Here is a 9,903-nt window from a genome sequence, read left to right as displayed (position 1 = left end):
GAGGCTGTGGGAAGGGGAAAATGGAGACAGAGAACTGGGAAATGGAGAGCTGCCTTGCCCAAGGTCACATGGTGGTAAGAGGGAACCAGGATTTGAACACCCCCAGTCAGATCCAGATCTGTGCTCTTCCCCTCAGCCATTGCTGCCACAACAAGGCCTGCATAGGGCAGGTGGGGAATTGGGTGCCCTGAGGTATCCCCAGACCTCCTGGCAATGAGGGGGATTGGCAAGTAGCCCCAAGAGAGCAAGGGGAAGCATGGGGTAGAGGGAATGTCTGTGACCTCATTCCCAGTCCCCGCTGCTCTGGCCAACACCATCTGTGGGCAAGGCATTCCGTGGGTGCAAGGGTCTCTCTGGGCTCAGACTTGGCTGGGCACTGTGGACCGGGCCTACCCAGGAGGAGCTCTGTCTGATGGGCTGTGGGCTCACCAGGGGGACACCTGGTCAGCCAACGTTACCCTTTACCAAGTGCCCACTGCATGGCCAGGAGGCTGGGGTAAGACTGTCTGGGCTTTGCTAGGACCTAGGAGATTCCTAATCTACCATTTGGGTGTGTCCATCTGGGTCAGGAGTTCCCTGGGGTTGGGGACGGCCTGGCATGTGTCTCTATCAGCTGTGCCCAGTGTGCCAGGGGCCTAGGTCCAGGCTCAGGGGACTCCTTGGGGTGGATGAGGATGTATGACTTTGGAAAGAATGGGAAAAGTGCTACCAGATTGCCTAGGTTGGCTGGATGTGGGGCAGGGGGGGAAAGCCTGAGTCCGGGTATCAGAAGGAGGGCTCCCCAGACAAGATGGGACCTGGAGTGTCCACCTGGGTCTGCTGTGACCTTGGGCATGTCACTGCTTTCCTTCCCATCCCAGGGGACAAAGGCTGAAAGAGGCACCTAGGACGAGCCACCAGAAGACAACCCAGACAAGGTGGGAGTGACCAGCGAGCGGACTTCAGTTTCCCCAGCCAACGCGCAGGGCCCTGGACTCTCCTCCTGGGATCCACTCTGCGCCCGCTGGGTGACCTTGACCCTCAGCCCCGCGCCCCGCGCCCCGCTCTGAGCTGGCTCTCCAATCCAGAAGGGAAGGCGCTGGGGAGGCGGAGGGGTGTTGCCGGGCAGCCAGCGGGCACCCAGGCCGCTGGCGCCCCTCCCGCAGGCCGCCCTGGCGGCGGGCGCTGGGGCGGCGCGCGCTCGGGGCGCCGGGGGCGGGGCGGGGGCGCGGCGCTCCCCCCGCGGTGCCCAGGCCGGGGCGCGGGGCGGGCCGGGCGGGCTAATCCTGTATGTAAATGGCAGCCAATGGAGGGTGGTGTTGCGCGGGGCTGGGATTAGGGCCGGGGCGAATGGCTGGCAATCTTACTGGGATTACAGAACAAAGAGCCTCCCTGCGCTCCCGCTCTCGGCTCCGCGCCCCGCGCCGCGCCCCGCCCTCCGCCGCAGCCCGCGCCGGGGGTGGGGGCCGCCGAGCGCCAGCCCCCCGGCCGGCCCGAGAGCCCCCGCCGCGGCCCCGCCCCGCCCCGCGCCCCGCGCCCCGCGCTCCCCCGCCCGCCCCTCCGCCGCGCCTCCCGCCCGCCCGCGCCTCCCTCTGCCTCTCCTTCCCTCATTCTCCCGGATTAATTAAGGAGGCAGCGGCAGGAGGCTGAGTCCTGGCCGCGGGCCGGGGCCGGGGCCGGGGCGCCGCTGGCAGGAGCGCTTGGGGATCCTCCAAGGTAGGAGAAACTTTTGCGGGGGGCGGGCGCAGAGGCCCTTCTCGCCTTCTCCCACCTCCGTGGCCCCCGCCCCTCCCCCTCAAGGTGTTACAGAATCTGGGTCCGGATTTTAGGTGCATTGGGAGGCACGTGACTGGGATTATAATTCGGGTCGGGGGGAGGGGAGGGACGGCCGCCCCCACCTGCCAGGGGGTGCTGGAAGCCGGGAGCTGTCACCCCTGGCCTTCTGGAGGTGGGGGGCGCCCCGGGCGGGCAGCGGGCGCCCGCAGGCTGCTGCAGTTGGCGAATGAGGTCAGTTCTGCTGCCCGTGGCGGCGGGCGCCAGTGTGGGAGCAGAGGGGGCTGGGAAGGCCGCGGGTCTCCGCCCCCCCAGCTCTGCCTCCCTCGGGCTGGGCCACCTCCTGACCCGGGCCCCCCGCGCACAGGCAGAGTCCAACACAGGAGTACTGCCCCAGCACAGTGGTTCCTGTTAGAGCCCTCAGGGCAGGGTTGACCCAAGCAGTGTGGCAGCTGAACCTCCGGTTGAGGGGAGGAGACTCAAAGGATGGCAATGGGGAACATAAAGCGTTAAGAGGAACAAGTTGGGGTGCCCTGTCTGTGGGTGGTCTGTGAGTTCCTGCAGTTGGGTGGGAGGCCGGTGGAGGGGCCACAGGGTGCTTGATGCCCACCCCCCAGCCTGAGTCCTTTGGAATGATGGGCTTGTCGCCTCTCCTGGACTCCAAGCCTGGCCTGCAGCCAAGGAGAGGGACGATGCCCTGGCCTGGGCCCAGGGCAGGGGGGACCATGCAGCTAATGGAGTGGGCTTAAGCTGTGCATGTCCGGCCGTGTGACCCAGCCTCCCGGGAGGAGACCTGGGGTGGGAGGCTCCTGTGTCCTCATCGTAGCCCAAGTGAAGCAGGTCAGCATGTCAGCATCTCCCTGCCTGGCTCCTGGAGGACCCTGGCCTCAGATGGGTGGTACCTGTGATGTGGGGTGTGGGGCTGCCCTGGGATTGCCCTGGGCCTGGTAGCAGGGTGAGGGGCAGACCTGTACAAGCTTCTGGAGGAGTGGGCATTTGTGGGGCTTTCTCTTACTGCTCACCGCAGGAGGAAGGGGTGGCTGGACGGGCTGTGACCCCCTCTGGCCATCATCTCCTTCCGAGTGTTTGGTTGCCCCGTGGCTAGGACTGCTTGCTCCTCGGCACTCGCCCAGGGCCTCGGGGCTTGGGAGGTGCCTCGGAACAGCCCATTTATTTCAGCAGCGTCATTCCCAAAGGGAAAGGGCATTTCCATCGATTTATTTATTCGGAACAGGAGGTGGCTGTGGCTGGGAGGCTGCTGGCTGCTGGTGGAGAGGGGCTGGGCACAGGGCCATCAAGGATGGGGGCAGTCAGGTGGCCAGGATGAGCCACCTAGTGTGGGGCCCAGGAGGGTGTGAGGTGGACTCTGACCTCTTCTGAAAAGGGACTGTTGGACCAAGAGACAGGCTTGGGCCCAAGATGACAGGTGTTGGAACCCCCAACCTGTTTTTGGGATGTGCAGGGCTTAAGACTGCACCCCATTCTGCAGCCTGCTCTGAGGGTGACCTAGAAAGTCGCGATCTGACTCAGAGGACCCCAGTGGAGGAAACAATCAAGGACTGGAACTATGCAGCCACTCATGGCCCGCTCATTTAAAACATGGAAGCTTGGGGCCAAAGGCTGCAAAACTGGGTCTTCCTTGTGGGGGCATGCTTAACCTACTTAAGGGGACTGCTCTTAGAGCTCGAGGAAGGGTCGTTTATTTGCAATGTGCTGATCACAAATACTTTTTTATCTGTTCCTATAAGGCAGTCTCCCAGAGCCAGGTTAGCCTGACACAGTGACGGTTGTCAGTGTTTGATGCTCCGAAAGGCAGACTAATTGTAGGGGTCTCAGAGGCAGCTGTTCTTGCAGCCTGCCTGTCTCCAGCAGCAAGGGTGTCTACAGTCTTGTGGTGGCCCGGTTGTCCGACACTCCAGGCGAAGGTCTCAGGGTGAAGTGGTGGGTGATGGCTTGGGGCATTCATGTGCTAAGCGTGACCTTGGAACCGCAGACCACATCTCCTGGTCCATCCTCATTCTGGTTTCTGGTTCATTTCCTCTGGCTCTCATCTGCTTCCTCAATCAATCCTGGAAGCCTGCAGTTTTCCTGGAAGGCCTTTGCACATGCTGTTCCCCTTACCTGGAAGGTTCTTCCCACCCTTCCCCTGTGGGGGATGAGGGGCTTCCTTTAATGGCTCTGCCTGGCTGGGGTGGGGGTAGGGGTTGAAGAACCTGCCTCTTTGCTCTCCTCCTTCAGGACCTAGCTGGCTGTCTTATCCTTGGGCTGGAAGCCTTCTCCATCCTCACGGTGGCCAACACGCTAGCTCTGTGTCCCCATGACATCCTGTCCTTCCATTGTCCCAACATTGAACTCCCTCAGAAGTTACATGTCTGTCTTCCCAGGTACACAAGGGACGGGGCAGGAGCAGAGCCTTGCTTTTGAATCCCTGGTGCCCCAGGGCTGGTACCCAGTACTCACCGAATGGCTACTTCAGTGAAGAAATGAATAAATGAAGTCCTGCTTCAGAACCCTGGCCCACATTGCTAAGCAGACTCTCCGCTATTCCTCAAGTCCCATCTCTGGGGCATGTCCCCCACAATCGTAGGAATCCCAGGGTTTTTCCCTGAGCTTCCTGCTCTCCATTTCCCTGGGGCTTCCTCTCCCCATCACCCCAGACCGTGTCTTCCCCCACATCTGAGCCAGGGGTTTTGCTCCCTGAATGTCACCCGTCCTGCTTCCTTCAGCCCTCGGACTCTTGGCCATTTGGAGGCATAACTCTCATATCGCAGCCAAGTTCTCCGGGACAAGCCAGTCACGTGCGCCCAGCTCCATGGGTCTGCGGAAGCCTCAAGGGGCCCCCAGAAGCAAGACCTGCAGGGTTGATTGACAAACTCTGGGGAGCACAGCAGGACCCAGGACCCAGGGCTAGGGACCTTCTGGGAGGACATGGGGCCCAGGAGACATGAACCCTGGAGGAGACTGGAAGGGAATTCCTGGCTGGAATTCATAAGCAGGACAGAGTGGTGGAAAGGATTGGGTTATGTGGGAGCCCAGTAGGGGACAAACCTGAAGACAGTGAGATGTCCCCCCTTTGGTGGCAGTATAACAGGTGGTGTCCAGGGGAGCCAGCCCCCTTGCTGGGATCTCCAGTCCCTCATTTGCAGCAGTATCTGGCTGGGACCCTTTGCGATCCTAATGCTCACCCAGGGAAATACTTGACTTCAGTCTCAGTGCTCTAGGTGACGGCTGATGACAGCAGAGGGGCCACAACCGGCGAGAGGGCAGTGCAAGAGCCTGAGCCCTTGTTCCCTCTGGGGTGAGTTAGATTTGCTGAAGGAACTGGGTGAAGCTGTACTCTGTCCATACACAGGCCTGGGGTGACCGGAAGGGGGTTGGGGGGGTGTCTCAAGCAGTAAGCAGAACTCTCATTCCAAACACCCTCTTGGTTTGGAGCTAGGCCTGGCCGACCAGAGCTATTTGTGTGCCCACCTGTCTCCCTCCTTCAGGACCACCTGCTTTGGGTTGCCAGATTTGGCTAATAAAAATAGGGCTACCCAGTTAACTTTGGATTTCAGATAAGCAATGAATAATGCAGGGTTGGGGACATAACTTACACTAAAAACTTTTCTGTTGTTTATCTGAAGTTCAGACTGAATCAGGGTCTTGTGTTTTGTTTGGCAACCTTATAGCTGTTGGGGGCTGGGGAGGGGCTCAGGCTGTGGCTGGAGCCTGGAGTTCCCTGGGTGCCCTGGAGTGAGTTGGAATCAGTACTGATTCTAATTCCTTGGTCAAGCTTTCTCTAGTTTATGGTGGAAGGGTCCAGATTTCCTATAGGCCTGGGTGGTGTGGGGGGCTCAGGGATCCCCAGCTTGGGAAGCCCAGGTTTTCAGGATCTTCTTTGCTATTGTGGAGAATATGGTGTATTCAGAAGTGTTGGGATGAGGAAGAGGGGGTAAGTCATCAGGGGCATCTTTTCAGAAACCAGATTGGGATTTGTAGTTAAAATTTGCAGAGCCAGGCTTGAATCCTGGGAGGCCATTCCTCTGATTACCCCCTTCAAGGCTCAGAGATCCTGCCTATGGGGCCCCTAGTAAGGGAGGGTCCTCACTGGTCTGGGTCACATTTTGAGGAGCTGTTACCTTGGAGGGGCGTCAGGTGAGTGACACCATGGTTTCTGGAAATAGCTGCCCCTCTGCCACACTGCCAACTGAGGCAGGAGCCCCCGACCTCTGTGCGGTGCTGAGGCCCCTGGAATGTAGGGGGGGTAGGGCAGGCAGGGGTAGGGTCTTGTTATCCACGTTCCCTCTTCCCCCAGTCTGGGCCACGTGCTCATATGTAAAATGGAGATGCTACCCCTTATCTTCCTAGAGCTCCGGGGTGGCACTGTGGTTCCTTGGGGGGTTACTCCACAGCGTGGGTATTTGGGTCACCCCAGTTCAGGTCCGGGGTGGAGACAGGGTGGAAAACCGGAGGTAGGAGGTCCTGGCTTGAGGGCTTGGGGTCCTAGGCAGCTTGCAGACGCCCAGCTGGGCTGTGTAGTTGGGGAGGGAGGGCCCGCTGTGAGCTGGGGGCAGCTGGGACCTTGTCCCTTCTGGGCCCACTTCCAGAGGAGACCTTTCATACTGCTGCTCTCCTGGGAGCTTGGGCAGAGCCAGGCCTGTTTGCTGGTTGGGGTCTAGTGGGGTATGAAGGTTCATTTTCTGGCAGAACTGCCACATGGGGGGTCTGTATCTATCTGTCATTCCACCAGCTAGTGAGAAACATACAGCAGTACCGTGTCTGCAGGGTCTCAAGTCCTGGCAGCCAGTCCCAGGCTGGCACATAGGAGGGGCTCACCCCACAAGATATTAGATGTGTTGTGAAGGGATGAGGGATCTGTAATGAAATGCCCAGGTCTTCAGTATGCCGGCCAAGGAGCTTGACAAGTGCACGCATTTCACGTAGCCTGACCACGCAAGACATCAGACATTCTACGACCCCCAAAAGTCCCCTCAGCCTGTTTGCAGCCAGCCCCCACCTCCCCCACCACTGGCAACCACCGGTTAGTTTTGTGTCTCTAGTTTTGCATCTGCTGGAGTGTCACACAAATGTGCTCACACAGTGTGCAGCCTGAGTCTGGCTTCCTATACTGGGCATAACACGTCTCTCCACCTTGGTGTATCAGGAGCTGGTTCCTTTAGGTGGCTGGGTAGTATTCCATTGTATGGGTGCATCACAGAGTTGCCCCCACTCTCCTGGGGGTGGAGATCAAGCCCACTGTCCTTGCCAGCCACCCTGAGGAGGGTACCTTTTTCTGATTTTCTTTTTTTTTTTTTTTTTTAGATAATTATTTTTTATTGAAGGGTAGTTGACACACAGTATTACATTACATTAGTTTCAGGTGTACAACACAGTGATTCAACATTTATATACATGATAATTCTAGGTACCAGCTATCACCATACCAAGTTGTTACAATATTTTGACTATATTCCTTATGCTATACATTACATCCCGGTTACTTATTTATTTTACAATTGGAAGTGTGTACTTTTTTTTGGTTGTTGTTGTTAGGGCATCTCTCATATTTATTGATCAAATGGTTGTTAACAACAATAAAATTCTGTATAGGGGAGTCAATGCTCAATGCACAATCATTAATCCACCCCAAGCCTAATTTTCGTCAGTCTCCAATCTTCTGAAGCATAACGAACAAGTTCTTACATGGAGAACAAATTCTTACATAGTGAATAAGTTACATGGTGAACAGTACAAGGGCAGTCATCACAGAAACTTTTGGTTTTGCTCATGCATTATGAACTATAAACAGTCAGTTCAAATATGAATACACATTTGATTTTTATACTTGATTTATATGTGGATACCACATTTCTCTCTTTATTATTATTATTTTTAATAAAATGCTGAAGTGGTAGGTAGATATGAGAAAAAGGTAGAAAACATAGTTTAGTGTTGTTAGAGAGCAAATGTAGATGATCAGGTGTGTGCCTGTAGACTATGTGTTAATCCAAGCTAGACAAGGGCAATAAAACATCCACATATGCAGAAGATTTCTCTCAGAACAGGGACCTTTTTCTGATTTTCACAAAGGCACTGCCTCCCCCCACTGCTGCCACCCCCACCGAGAGCTGACCCCAAGCCAGGAGAGCTGCACACCTCTGTCCGCAGAGCTGGAATTTCATCCTCTGTTTCTGGTGACTCACACACACAGCGAGTCCCTGATGAAATTACACCTGCCTGCGGCTGCCCTGGGGCTGCAGTCGCTGTTGTGCAGCTGGGCTCCGGAGCAATTGATGCTCTAGGACCCACTCGGCTCGGGGTGGCCCAGGCCTGGGAGCTGCTGTGTCCTGTGCCCCTTGCTCCTCTCTGTGTGACTCCCCTGGGAGTTTGGGGTCCCTGGCAGTGTGTCCCTGGTCTCCACACATGCAGCTTTCTAGCCTGGGGGTAGAAATTCTGTGTTCTCCTGAAACAAGGGCAGGGCTTCCTCTGGGAGTAGGGAAGGAGGGCAGTGGGGCTGGCATTGCAGTCAGGAGCATAGTTTAGGGTCAAACAGGATGGGGCCACGTGACCTTGGGACGCTGATTTCATGCCTCTGAGCTTCGGTCTGGTCATCTGAGCAGGACAACAGAGCATCTGTGTGCAGGACCAGTGTGAGACTCAGCTGGGGTTACACAGATGGTGGGCTTCCACGGAACCCTGGGGGGCATGGGCCTGTTAAGGGGGAGGTGATGACATGTGGGTCTCCAGGCACCTGTACCCACTGTGAGCCAGTTCGGGCAACTTTTACCTGAGTTACCTCTTCAGGCTCTAAATACAGTGCTGGCTGAAGAGAACATTTGCTGTCCCTCTTTGCCTGTAGCTGGTTCCACAAGAGCAGCAGCCCTTCCGATCATTTGTGTCGGCAGCACTGAGCTTTCAGCTGGTCACGGAAGCTTCTAGTCAGACCCGCTGCAGCCCTGCCACCTGCCTGGCGGGCTGAGCCTCAGTTTGACCATCTAGACAGTGGAGGCAGCAGTACCATGTGGGGCTGCCAGGGCTGCCCTGCATGGGGGCTCAGCAAGGGCTTGTCGCTCTCCCAGGGCCCATGGGCTCCTCAGGAGAGCTCCCATGGTGATGATATGGCCTGTGTGGGTATCTTGAGAGATCTGGGGTTTTAACTTTATTTTTTTGTGAGGAAGGCATTTCCTTTTCCCAGTGAGCTGGGCTGCCCCCAGCACCCGCCTCCTACACACACAGTGTCCTCAAAGGCAGGACCCCTAGGTCCGCCCCTGACTGTACTTGGTGGGCAGCCTAGAAGGACTGTGGTAGGGAAGCCTCATGCAGAAGGGCCCTGGGGGGCTCCTAGGTGGCTCCCTGGAGTGGGCAGGACCCCTGCCCATCCTGTCTAGTGCCAGGGTGGTCCTGGCGGGCTCCAAGGGGGTCTTGTGACTGGCCCAGTCTGGTGTCTCTCATGTTTATCCAGGAGCTGGTTTTTCAGGTGTGGCAGCTTTCAGCAGAGAGGCCCAGGCTGGGGGAGGCAGGGCCTTTGGGAAGGAGGTGGTTGCCTCTGTTCTGTGTGCACCCCGGCTTCCAGCTGGTGGCGCAGCCCTCTGGGCAGGTAGACTAACCACATCCTCCCTCTGATCCTGGTCCATCACCTGCCAGCCTGGGGCTAGCTGCTCCCTGAGACACTGTTCTCAGCATATCCAAGGGAGAGATCTCTTGGTTCCCTGGGACAGAGGCCAGTGCCCCTTCCTGGGGGCTGCTCAGGGCTTCCCAGCTTCCCAGAGGGGTGCTTTGGAACCATCAGGGGCCTTGAAGCCAGATAGATAGGAGTTCACGTCTCAGTTCTACCACTGACTTGCTGTGTGGCTTTAGGCAAGTGACTTTACCTCTCTGAGCCTTGTCTGAACAAATGAGGATGGTTATCCCTACTTTGCAGGGTCCTTGCAGGGTTCAGCACATTCAACTGCAGGAACCTGGTCATCACCCCAGTTAAGATTCTTTCCTCGACTTGTCACATGATATCCCAGAGGCTGACCCTCTGTTTTTGGGGCAGGGGGGATTCCCAGCTCTGTGAGCCCCAGTCCTGTCCAGAGAGGAACTGGATGCCATCATTCTCTGCTCTACTCTTACCGTTCCTCAGTTTCTGTTTCTGCAAGCTGGGAAAACCCCAAGGGTACAACTGGT

General features: G+C 57.2%; 1 protein-coding gene across 5 annotated transcripts in view; it reads left to right on the top strand.

Moving 5' to 3' along the window:
- Positions 1 to 1,249: 1,249 nt before the first annotated feature.
- GTF2IRD1 (GTF2I repeat domain containing 1) overlaps positions 1,250 to 9,903 on the top strand; it is a 110,230-nt gene continuing 101,576 nt past the window's right edge. For 2 of the 5 annotated variants that reach the window (XM_036887330.2, XM_057487228.1), the window contains exon 1: positions 1,250 to 1,695. The gene's annotated coding sequence lies outside the window, so the exon portion shown is untranslated. The remainder of the gene's footprint in view (positions 1,696 to 9,903) is intronic. The other 3 variants (XM_036887328.2, XM_036887326.2, XM_036887327.2) reach the window with 3 other exon arrangements.

Source organism: Manis pentadactyla, chromosome 10 (genome assembly GCF_030020395.1).
Source record: "Manis pentadactyla isolate mManPen7 chromosome 10, mManPen7.hap1, whole genome shotgun sequence".
Taxonomy (NCBI): domain Eukaryota; kingdom Metazoa; phylum Chordata; class Mammalia; order Pholidota; family Manidae; genus Manis; species Manis pentadactyla.
The sequence above is the reverse complement of the archived record's forward strand: the minus strand, read 5'-3'. Positions and strand labels throughout refer to the sequence as shown.